Source organism: Notolepis coatsorum (genome assembly GCF_963971535.1).
Source record: "Notolepis coatsorum genome assembly, chromosome: 2".
In the NCBI taxonomy this organism is placed as follows: domain Eukaryota; kingdom Metazoa; phylum Chordata; class Actinopteri; order Aulopiformes; family Paralepididae; genus Notolepis; species Notolepis coatsorum.
This window is the reverse complement of record NC_140166.1, coordinates 73,476,546-73,484,891: the sequence shown is the minus strand read 5'-3', so window position 1 is coordinate 73,484,891 and position 8,346 is coordinate 73,476,546.

Here is an 8,346-nt window from a genome sequence, read left to right as displayed (position 1 = left end):
CTTTCTTTCTTTCTTTCTTTCTTTCTTTCTTTCTTTCTTTCTTTCTTTCTTTAGGTACAAATATGACTGACATTTCCACACAACAGTGTCTTCTTCTTTACATCAGTCTGATAAAGTTAATCGGTTTTCTCCAGTAGCCTACAAATAAATAAAACTAAAGTTAATCTGATTTCTCCAGTAGCCTACAAATAAACACAACTAAAGTGAATCTGTTTTCTCCAGTAGCCTACAACTAAATAAAACTAAAGTTCATCTGTTTTCTCCAGCCTACAAATAAATAAAACTAAAGTTAATCTGTTTTCTCCAGTAGCCTACAAATAAATAAAACTACTTCTTTAATTTAAAAAAATGTTTTTACTCTGCTTTCTGTGTTGATATGGGTCTCATTCCCGAACGGATTTACGACAAAAGATTTGCTATAATTTCTGCCAATGTAAGACATATTAGGGCTAGTAGCGCGATTCCCCAAATTTTGCCGTGGCTGAGAGCAGAATTTAAGAGTGCTGAGGAGCACACATATGATTGATTGACTGATTTATTAACTTGACAGACTGTGTTCTCCATGTTCTTAATGGCTTTATTTGGGAGGAATCATAGTGATTCCTTCATGTCAACGCTACAGGCCTCCTTGGAATTAATTACTTAATCATAATAATATGACAATATTTGTACGATAAGAAATTACGCATTTGATGTCGGAAAAATAAATAATATGGATTCATCTGATCACAGGGCAGCTGGATTAACCATATCTGAACCAGCTATTTTGGACAAATGTATAATTACTTTAATTACTCAGATATTCAAACACAATTATGCAATTATTGTGAAATGATTGAAAATAATAATTATTTAATGCCTTCTGTGGAATTTGTATTTCTTATTTGTTACATATCTGTTTTAATGATTAATTATACATTTGAAAGAATGCAGGTCAACATGCAATATATCCCATTGATTGGTATACTGGGACAGACCTTTGTTTGATCTAGCTATAAACCTGCATTCCTTCGAATATATCATTAATCAATTAAACTGATATTGAAATACACTATGTAGCCTACTATACACCAACACTGAAATTACAGTGGATAAAAAAAAAAAAAAAACTAAAGCTAATCGCGTGGAAATAGACTGCATTAATATTCCATAAGTCTTGTGTGCGCCAGTATAGCCTACGTGTCTAATGAATGAACAGTAGGCTTATATTATTTTAATTACTTGTTTCATTAGGATTTGGTAGATACTATATATATGCTCTGCCCTATATACAGTAAGTACAGTACACATATTAAGGCCGCCAGAGTCGGGCAGCGGACTGGTGGACTGTATCTGCGATCTCCTAATAAAACAAGTCATAGAATAATATAAGCCTATACTGCATTCATTCATTACGCGCGTAGGCTATACAGTACTGCGCACGTGCGCGCGCGTGTGTGCATGTGCGCGCTGCGGCAGGTGCACCACGAGCTGTACTATATATGATGACAATACATTAATCGAATCTCATTTTGATCGGTCGCAAAGCGCTTCCGCATTGGGCTATTGCACGGCTGCATCATTAGTTGCCTTATAAGGAGCTCTGGAGGTGTTGTTTTGTATGCAACTTACCTGAACGGGGATGTGCGTTCATGTTTCAGAATGTATCTCAGCTGTGATCGTTTGAGCCACATCTTCCCCACACGTTGGGGACTCAGAGTGAACTTGTCGTCGATTCTGTCTCAGTCGGTTCCAAGATAAGTCTCTTTGGAAAACATTCGGGAATGAGACCCAATTTGACTGTTACTGTTGATGCACCAAATGACCAAGACAAATTCCTTGTATATACAAGCTTACTTGGCAATACAGACCTTTCTGATTCTGATTCTAGGCTTTTCGTCACGGTAATATTAGATATAATATATGTCACACTCACACACTGCATAGTTGGGCCTGGTGCTGGAAATGTGTCGGCCATGACAAAATTGTGTTATAATCTGTCTGAATTTGTGTAGTCTGATCCCGACATGATGAAATAAAACTATTGCTTTCTAAATACAGTGTGACAAGCTCATAAGAGGTCATCAAACTGTTGCCTAGAAACATAAGGAATATAGTGAATCACCAAAGCATTTCTATGATAAAAACCACTGGAATACTAGTGATTCAACATACTTTAATAAAATATTCCACTATAGAAATACTATGGTGAATCATTACAGTTTTTCTGTGGTAAATATATAGTGTGTATGAAAAAAACACAGGAATACTATACATCACTACAATATTGTTGTGGTAAATGAAGCCCTGAAGGGACTACATTCTACTCTGCTCTTCATAGTTGGGTGGTATCGCAGTCAAAACGTCCCAAACAACTACTCTATATGGTTGTGCTTTTACTAGCGAAAATCTCCTTCCCCTCTCTCTCTCTCTCTCTCTCTCTCTCTCTCTCTCTCTCTCTCTCTCTCTCTCTCTCTCTCTCTCTCTCTCTCTCTCTCTCTCTCTCTCTCTCTCTCTCTCTCTTTCTCTCTCTCGCTCCCTCTCTCTCTGCCTCTCTCTGCCCCCCCCCTCTCTTTCTCTCTTTCCTTCCTTCCCTACTCGGCAGACAGAGGGTGGATGCTGGCAAATGCTTCCCCTTGCTGCAAAATCCACTTCCTGTCTCTGGGAACCCACTTCCTGTTCGCAGCTACTGCCCCCAGACCTACAGCATTCCTCTGCACCGTGTGCGCGCACACACACACGCACACACACACACACACACACACACACACACACACACACGCGCGCGCGCACGCACACACACACACACACACACACACACACACACACACACACACACACACACACACACACACACACGCACACGCGCGCAAACACACACACACACACACACACGCACACACACACACACACACACACACTCACTCACTCACTCACTCACTCAACATTCAATTGAACATGTGTGTGTGTGTGTGTGTGTGTGTGTGTGTGTGTGTGTGTGTGTGTGTGTGTGTGTGTGTGTGTGTGTGTGTGTGTGTGTGTGCTATCTGTCTGTTGGTGTTCTGTTGGCTTGGCTCATTAAGGCCTGATAGTGGAACAATCAACTTGTCAGCAAACATTCTTTGCTCCGGTCTTTCACTCCCTTCCTCCCCTCTCCTCGTCTCTCTCTGTCTCCCCTCTCCTCTTTTCCTCCCTCGCTCCACCCCCCAAGCTCGCACGCACGCGCACACACACACACACACACACACACACACACACACACACACGCACACGCACACGCACACGCACACGCACACACACACACACACACACACACATGGGTATAGCTGAATATAAATATCTTGGTGTATGGCTTGATGAGAAATTGACATTTAAATTGCATGTGGACAACCTTGTGTAACAAGTGTTAAATGAACATTGTTTATTATTTTATGGGATTGAACTAGGGCTGACCCCTATTAATCGATTAGTCGACTAATCGGTCGAAAGGGGCCGTAGTCGACTGGCCAACCTCTTAGTCGAATATAATAAATAAAAAAAACAAAAAAAAGTATTAATATTTTTATTATTTTTTTTTATCATTCTTTCCAAAAGAAAATAGGCCTAGAAGCGTGGCTAACGCTAATGGCACGCATACCAGAGGCTAACTGCCTATGAAAACAGGCACAGAGGCACTGAAAGAGGATTTCACCCATCTAATGAACACACTAGACTAGACAAATATCAAGATGTATCCATCAGTGGACCAATTGCATGCTTTTGCAGAGGACAAGAAGCCTTCAGTCGACTCCTTCAGACATTAAGCACCCCCCACAGCCCAAAAAAAAAAAAAAAAAAAAATGTAAAAATATTATACTTTTTTTATTTTTTATTTTTTTTAAGTCGACCAATAGTCGACTAACGGCAAATTTTGGCCAATCCTAGTCGACCATCCAAATCCTTAGTCGGGGACAGCCCATATTTGTTATGAATACAGTTTGCACTTGTGTTATGATTTATTTATACTAAAGACTCATTATATGAACCGTCACTTTAAGAGAGTTCAATGTAGAGCTTTGCCTTCCGGTTCATTACATTTACATTACATTTACATTTAGTCATTTAGCTGACGCTTTTATCCAAAGCGACTTACAAGTTCTGTACGACAAGCCATCAGGAAGGGCACAACTCTATCAGCTGAGCAACAATGTTCATCAAAGTGTTGAGTGCTACAGTGTAGGTTAGTTTATTAGGACAAGTGCATGACAGTACAGTTAGTTAGGGTTAGATCTTTAAAAAAAAAAATTATTTAATTTTATTCAGATAATGGTTGAAGAAGTGCGTCTTTAGTCGACAGCGAAAGATTGGACGTGTTTCGGCTGTCCTAACTGGGGTGGGTAGTTCATTCCACCATTGTGGGGCAAGGACTGAGAATAGGCGACTTCTCTTTGATGACCCTCCCGGAGCTTGGATAGGAGTAGGTCTGAGGCGGCCAGAAGATGCAGAGCGTAGGGGTCTTGAGGGTGTGTAGTTAGAGACCATTGACCGGAGGTAGGCGGGAGCGGTTCCCTTTGCCGCACGGTATGCTAGGTCGAGGGCCTTGAAGCGGATTCGTGCAGCAATGGGGAGCCAGTGCAGGTCCCTAAGAAGTGGGGTGACATGGGCCGACTTCCGTAGGTTTGAGATCAGGCGGGCCGCTGCGTTCTGAATGAGTTGAAGATGCTTAGTGGCAGTGGCCGGGAGGCCAGCGAGCAGTGCGTTGCAGTAGTCGAGGCGGGAGATGACTGTTGATTGGATGAGGAGTTGGGTGGCTTCTTTTGTCAGGAAGGGGCGGATCCTTCTGACGTTGCTCAGGAGGAATCGGCAGGTTCTGGTTGTCGCTGCGATGTGAGCAGAGAAGTTCAACTGGTCGTCGAGGACAACACCAAGGTTCTTGGCGGCCGGGGACACGGTCACAGCTGCATTCTCGACTGTGATGGTTCATTCAGACGTCTCACTATCTGGGGCTTGTCTTGTCTACGTTCAGTTTTGCGCAAGGCGCCAATGGGATCATCCCTATGTTCCCCGGGTCCTATGTTCCCCGGGTTCTATGTTCCCCGCTTTGATTGAATAATAGATTGAACATTTTATAAATTTTTATTATTTTATTAATTATTAATGTCCGCCTTGTTTCGAACAGTTAAGCTTAGGCCCTCTTTCGAACTGGTTAAGGTTAGAGTTTGGAATCAGGGCTGGTGGTCTAAAATGTTCAATCAATCAATCAATCAATCAAAGCGGGGAACATAGAACCCGGGGAACATAGGACCCGGGGAACATAGGACCCGGGGAACATAGACATGCTCCCGCGCCAATCTGTGAGACTTGGGCTATTGTCGACAGAGTGAGATTGTACAGTGACGCTGTTCTTTTGTGGTATTTCTACCAACCATTTGATACTGTTAGGAATCCAGGTAAGAATGTTGAGTTCAAGTATGGCATGGAATAATGGAGATGGAGAGGGTGCTGCTCTTCTCGAATATGTGTTCTTTTTATTATCGGAAACACTTTGAGCGATAACAATACTTTACCAGGTAAAGCAGGAAGTAGTAATAAGGAAGATACTTAGAAGAGAACTTCACAACAAAAGAGAATAGGGCGGTGAGATATCCGACTTCTCGACCTAAAGCAAGGATAACTATAAACATGATAACAGGCGAGATATCCGACTTCTGCCCTGTTCCCAGTAACACTGCTGAAGAACCGACGGGGAGAGAGGGGCAGAGTATTACTATAATGGTCTCAGTACAGCCAGCAGACCCAATCAGCACCAGTGACATAATTACAGGCAGGTGACAACAATGAAGGTAATTACTGAGACAGCAGGTGACGACAATCAAGGTAATACAGAGACAGAGAGAGAGAGAGAATTCCAAGATGGCGGCCGGGCCTCCGATCCTGAAATGGGAGAGAAGCCCAGACGTTACAGATAGAGGTTGCATCATAGAGGTGAACCAGAAATAAATGGCCGTTCATGCCAACGACAATCAAGTCTCCTCGTCCTCACTGTGGGCTCATCTTGTCTCGCCCAAGGGGCCACCCAGAACACAACGCAGATAGGACAACGGGTGCCAGCTAAAAGCAACACATACAGAACGCCCGTTACAGTGGTGCCTTCGACCCGGATTCAAGAAAAAAATGAACGACGACAGATCGTTCGCCAGGGAGGCTGCATTGTCATCAATTGCTTTCACACAAAAAAAAAAGAAAAAAAAAGGTCCACGGGTGGTTCCATGGGCCGTGCCCAGGTAAGCCAGTGGGCTGATGTTGAACAGTTCAGTGGACAGTTCACTGATTGGTCTTTCATGGACATGGACAAGGACAATTGGAATTGTAGAAAAAGAAAGAAAAAAAAGTCATGTAAATAATGTTACCATTGAATGTGTAAGAAATTATTGATTGTATATAATGTGTTATTGATCCGGTTGGTCAATCCATTACTGGAATGTGATTATTTCATTCTTATTTCGTTTTTTTTTTTTTTAACTTAAGCTACTACAGTATTGAGGATTCCAGGTTATTTTTTTTCTACTTTAGTTTGTGTTGATGGTTAGGAGCATGGCACAGGGTGGGACATACTTGGGTGACGGTGAGAATGCGGATTCATTTGTGATGCAGAATTTTTTTTAGGGTAGTGGGTGTTGGTGGGGGATTTCTAATTCTTCTCGACACATTCAGATGCTAGATATCTCCTATATACAGGGGTGATAGCTTAGAGACAAGTGTGAGGGATGGGGGACTAGGTCCTTCTTTTCTCTTGTGCCAGTTTAGGTCAGTGATAGATTATCTATATTTTTTCTTGCCCTGCTAACAGGATGTTGGTGAATTTCAGGAGGGGTGAATGTAACAAGTGTTAAATGAACATTGTTTATTATTTTATGGGATTGAAATGTCACCAAATCCTATGTTACCAATTGTTATGAATACAGTTTGCACTTGTGTTATGATTTATTTATACTAAAGACTCATTATATGAACCGTCACTTTAAGAGAGTTCAATGTAGAGCTTTGCCTTCCGGTTCATTCAGACGTCTCACTATCTGGGGGTTGTCTTGTCTACGTTCAATTTTGCGCAAGGCGCCAATCTGTGAGACTTGGGCTATTGTCGACAGAGTGAGATTGTACAGTGACGCTGTTCTTTTGTGGTATTTCTACCAACCATTTGATACAGGTTGCATCATAGAGGTGAACCAGAAATAAATGGCCGTTCATGCCAATGTAACAGATATGCACCGCGATAGTGTGACTACGGTGCATGGAAGTAAAACTCACTCCCCAGAGGCATTCAAGCTCAGCGCTTAGAGAGGAATTCCTCTCTTGGCGCAGCGGTTTGTGTTGCTTCCCCCCGTGCGGACGCCCGGGGCTCGACTCCCACTCAAGGCGCGGTCGAAGTTTCGTGGCAGGTACTAGGTTGTACCTGTTACAGTGGTGCCGTGACCCGGATGCCTTGGGTGGTGTGAGTTTAGGGGGGGTGAGTGTAACGGATATGCACCGCGATAGTGTGACTACGGTGCATGGAAGTAAAGCTCACTCCCCAGAGGCATTCAAGCTCAGCGCTTAGAGAGGAATTCCTCTCTTGGCGCAGCGGTTTGTGTTGCTTCCCCCCGTGCGGATGCCCGGGGTTCGACTCCCACTCAAGGCGCGGTCGAAGTTTTGTGGCAGGTACTAGGTTGTACCTGTTACACCAACGACAATCAAGTCTCCTCATCCTCACTGTGGGTTCATCTTGTCTCGCCCAAGGGGCCACCCAGAACACAACACAGATAGGACAACGGGTGCCAGCTAAAAGCAACACATACAGAATGCCCGTTACACCTGCCTCCAAGTTGCGACCAAAAATTGGCTTCCTATACAGAACCAGCTTTCCTTTGATTAGTAGAAAAATAGTTCTCAGAGCAGTTTTCGTATCAGTCTATGGTGATGTAATCTATATGCTATATTACATGCTGTGGCCTCAACTCTTAAATCCCTGGACTCTGTCTATCACTCTGCCTTCAGATTCATCACTAATGATAGATACAACACTCATCACTGTGTCTTTTATGAGGAGGTTGGTTGGTCCTCACTGAGGAGGCGCAACAAACTGGTAATTAGTTAATTTTTAAGGCCCTTATTGGTAAGCTACCTCCTTATACTACATCATTATTGGCAAGCTACCTCCTTATACTACATCATTATTGGTACTCTACCTCATTATACTACATCATTATTGGCAAGCTACCTCCTTATACTACATCATTATTGGCAAGCTACCTCCTTATACCACATCATTACCTCCTTATACTACATCATTATTGGCAAGCTACCTCCTTATACTATATCATTATTGGTAAATGACCTCCTTATAAATAC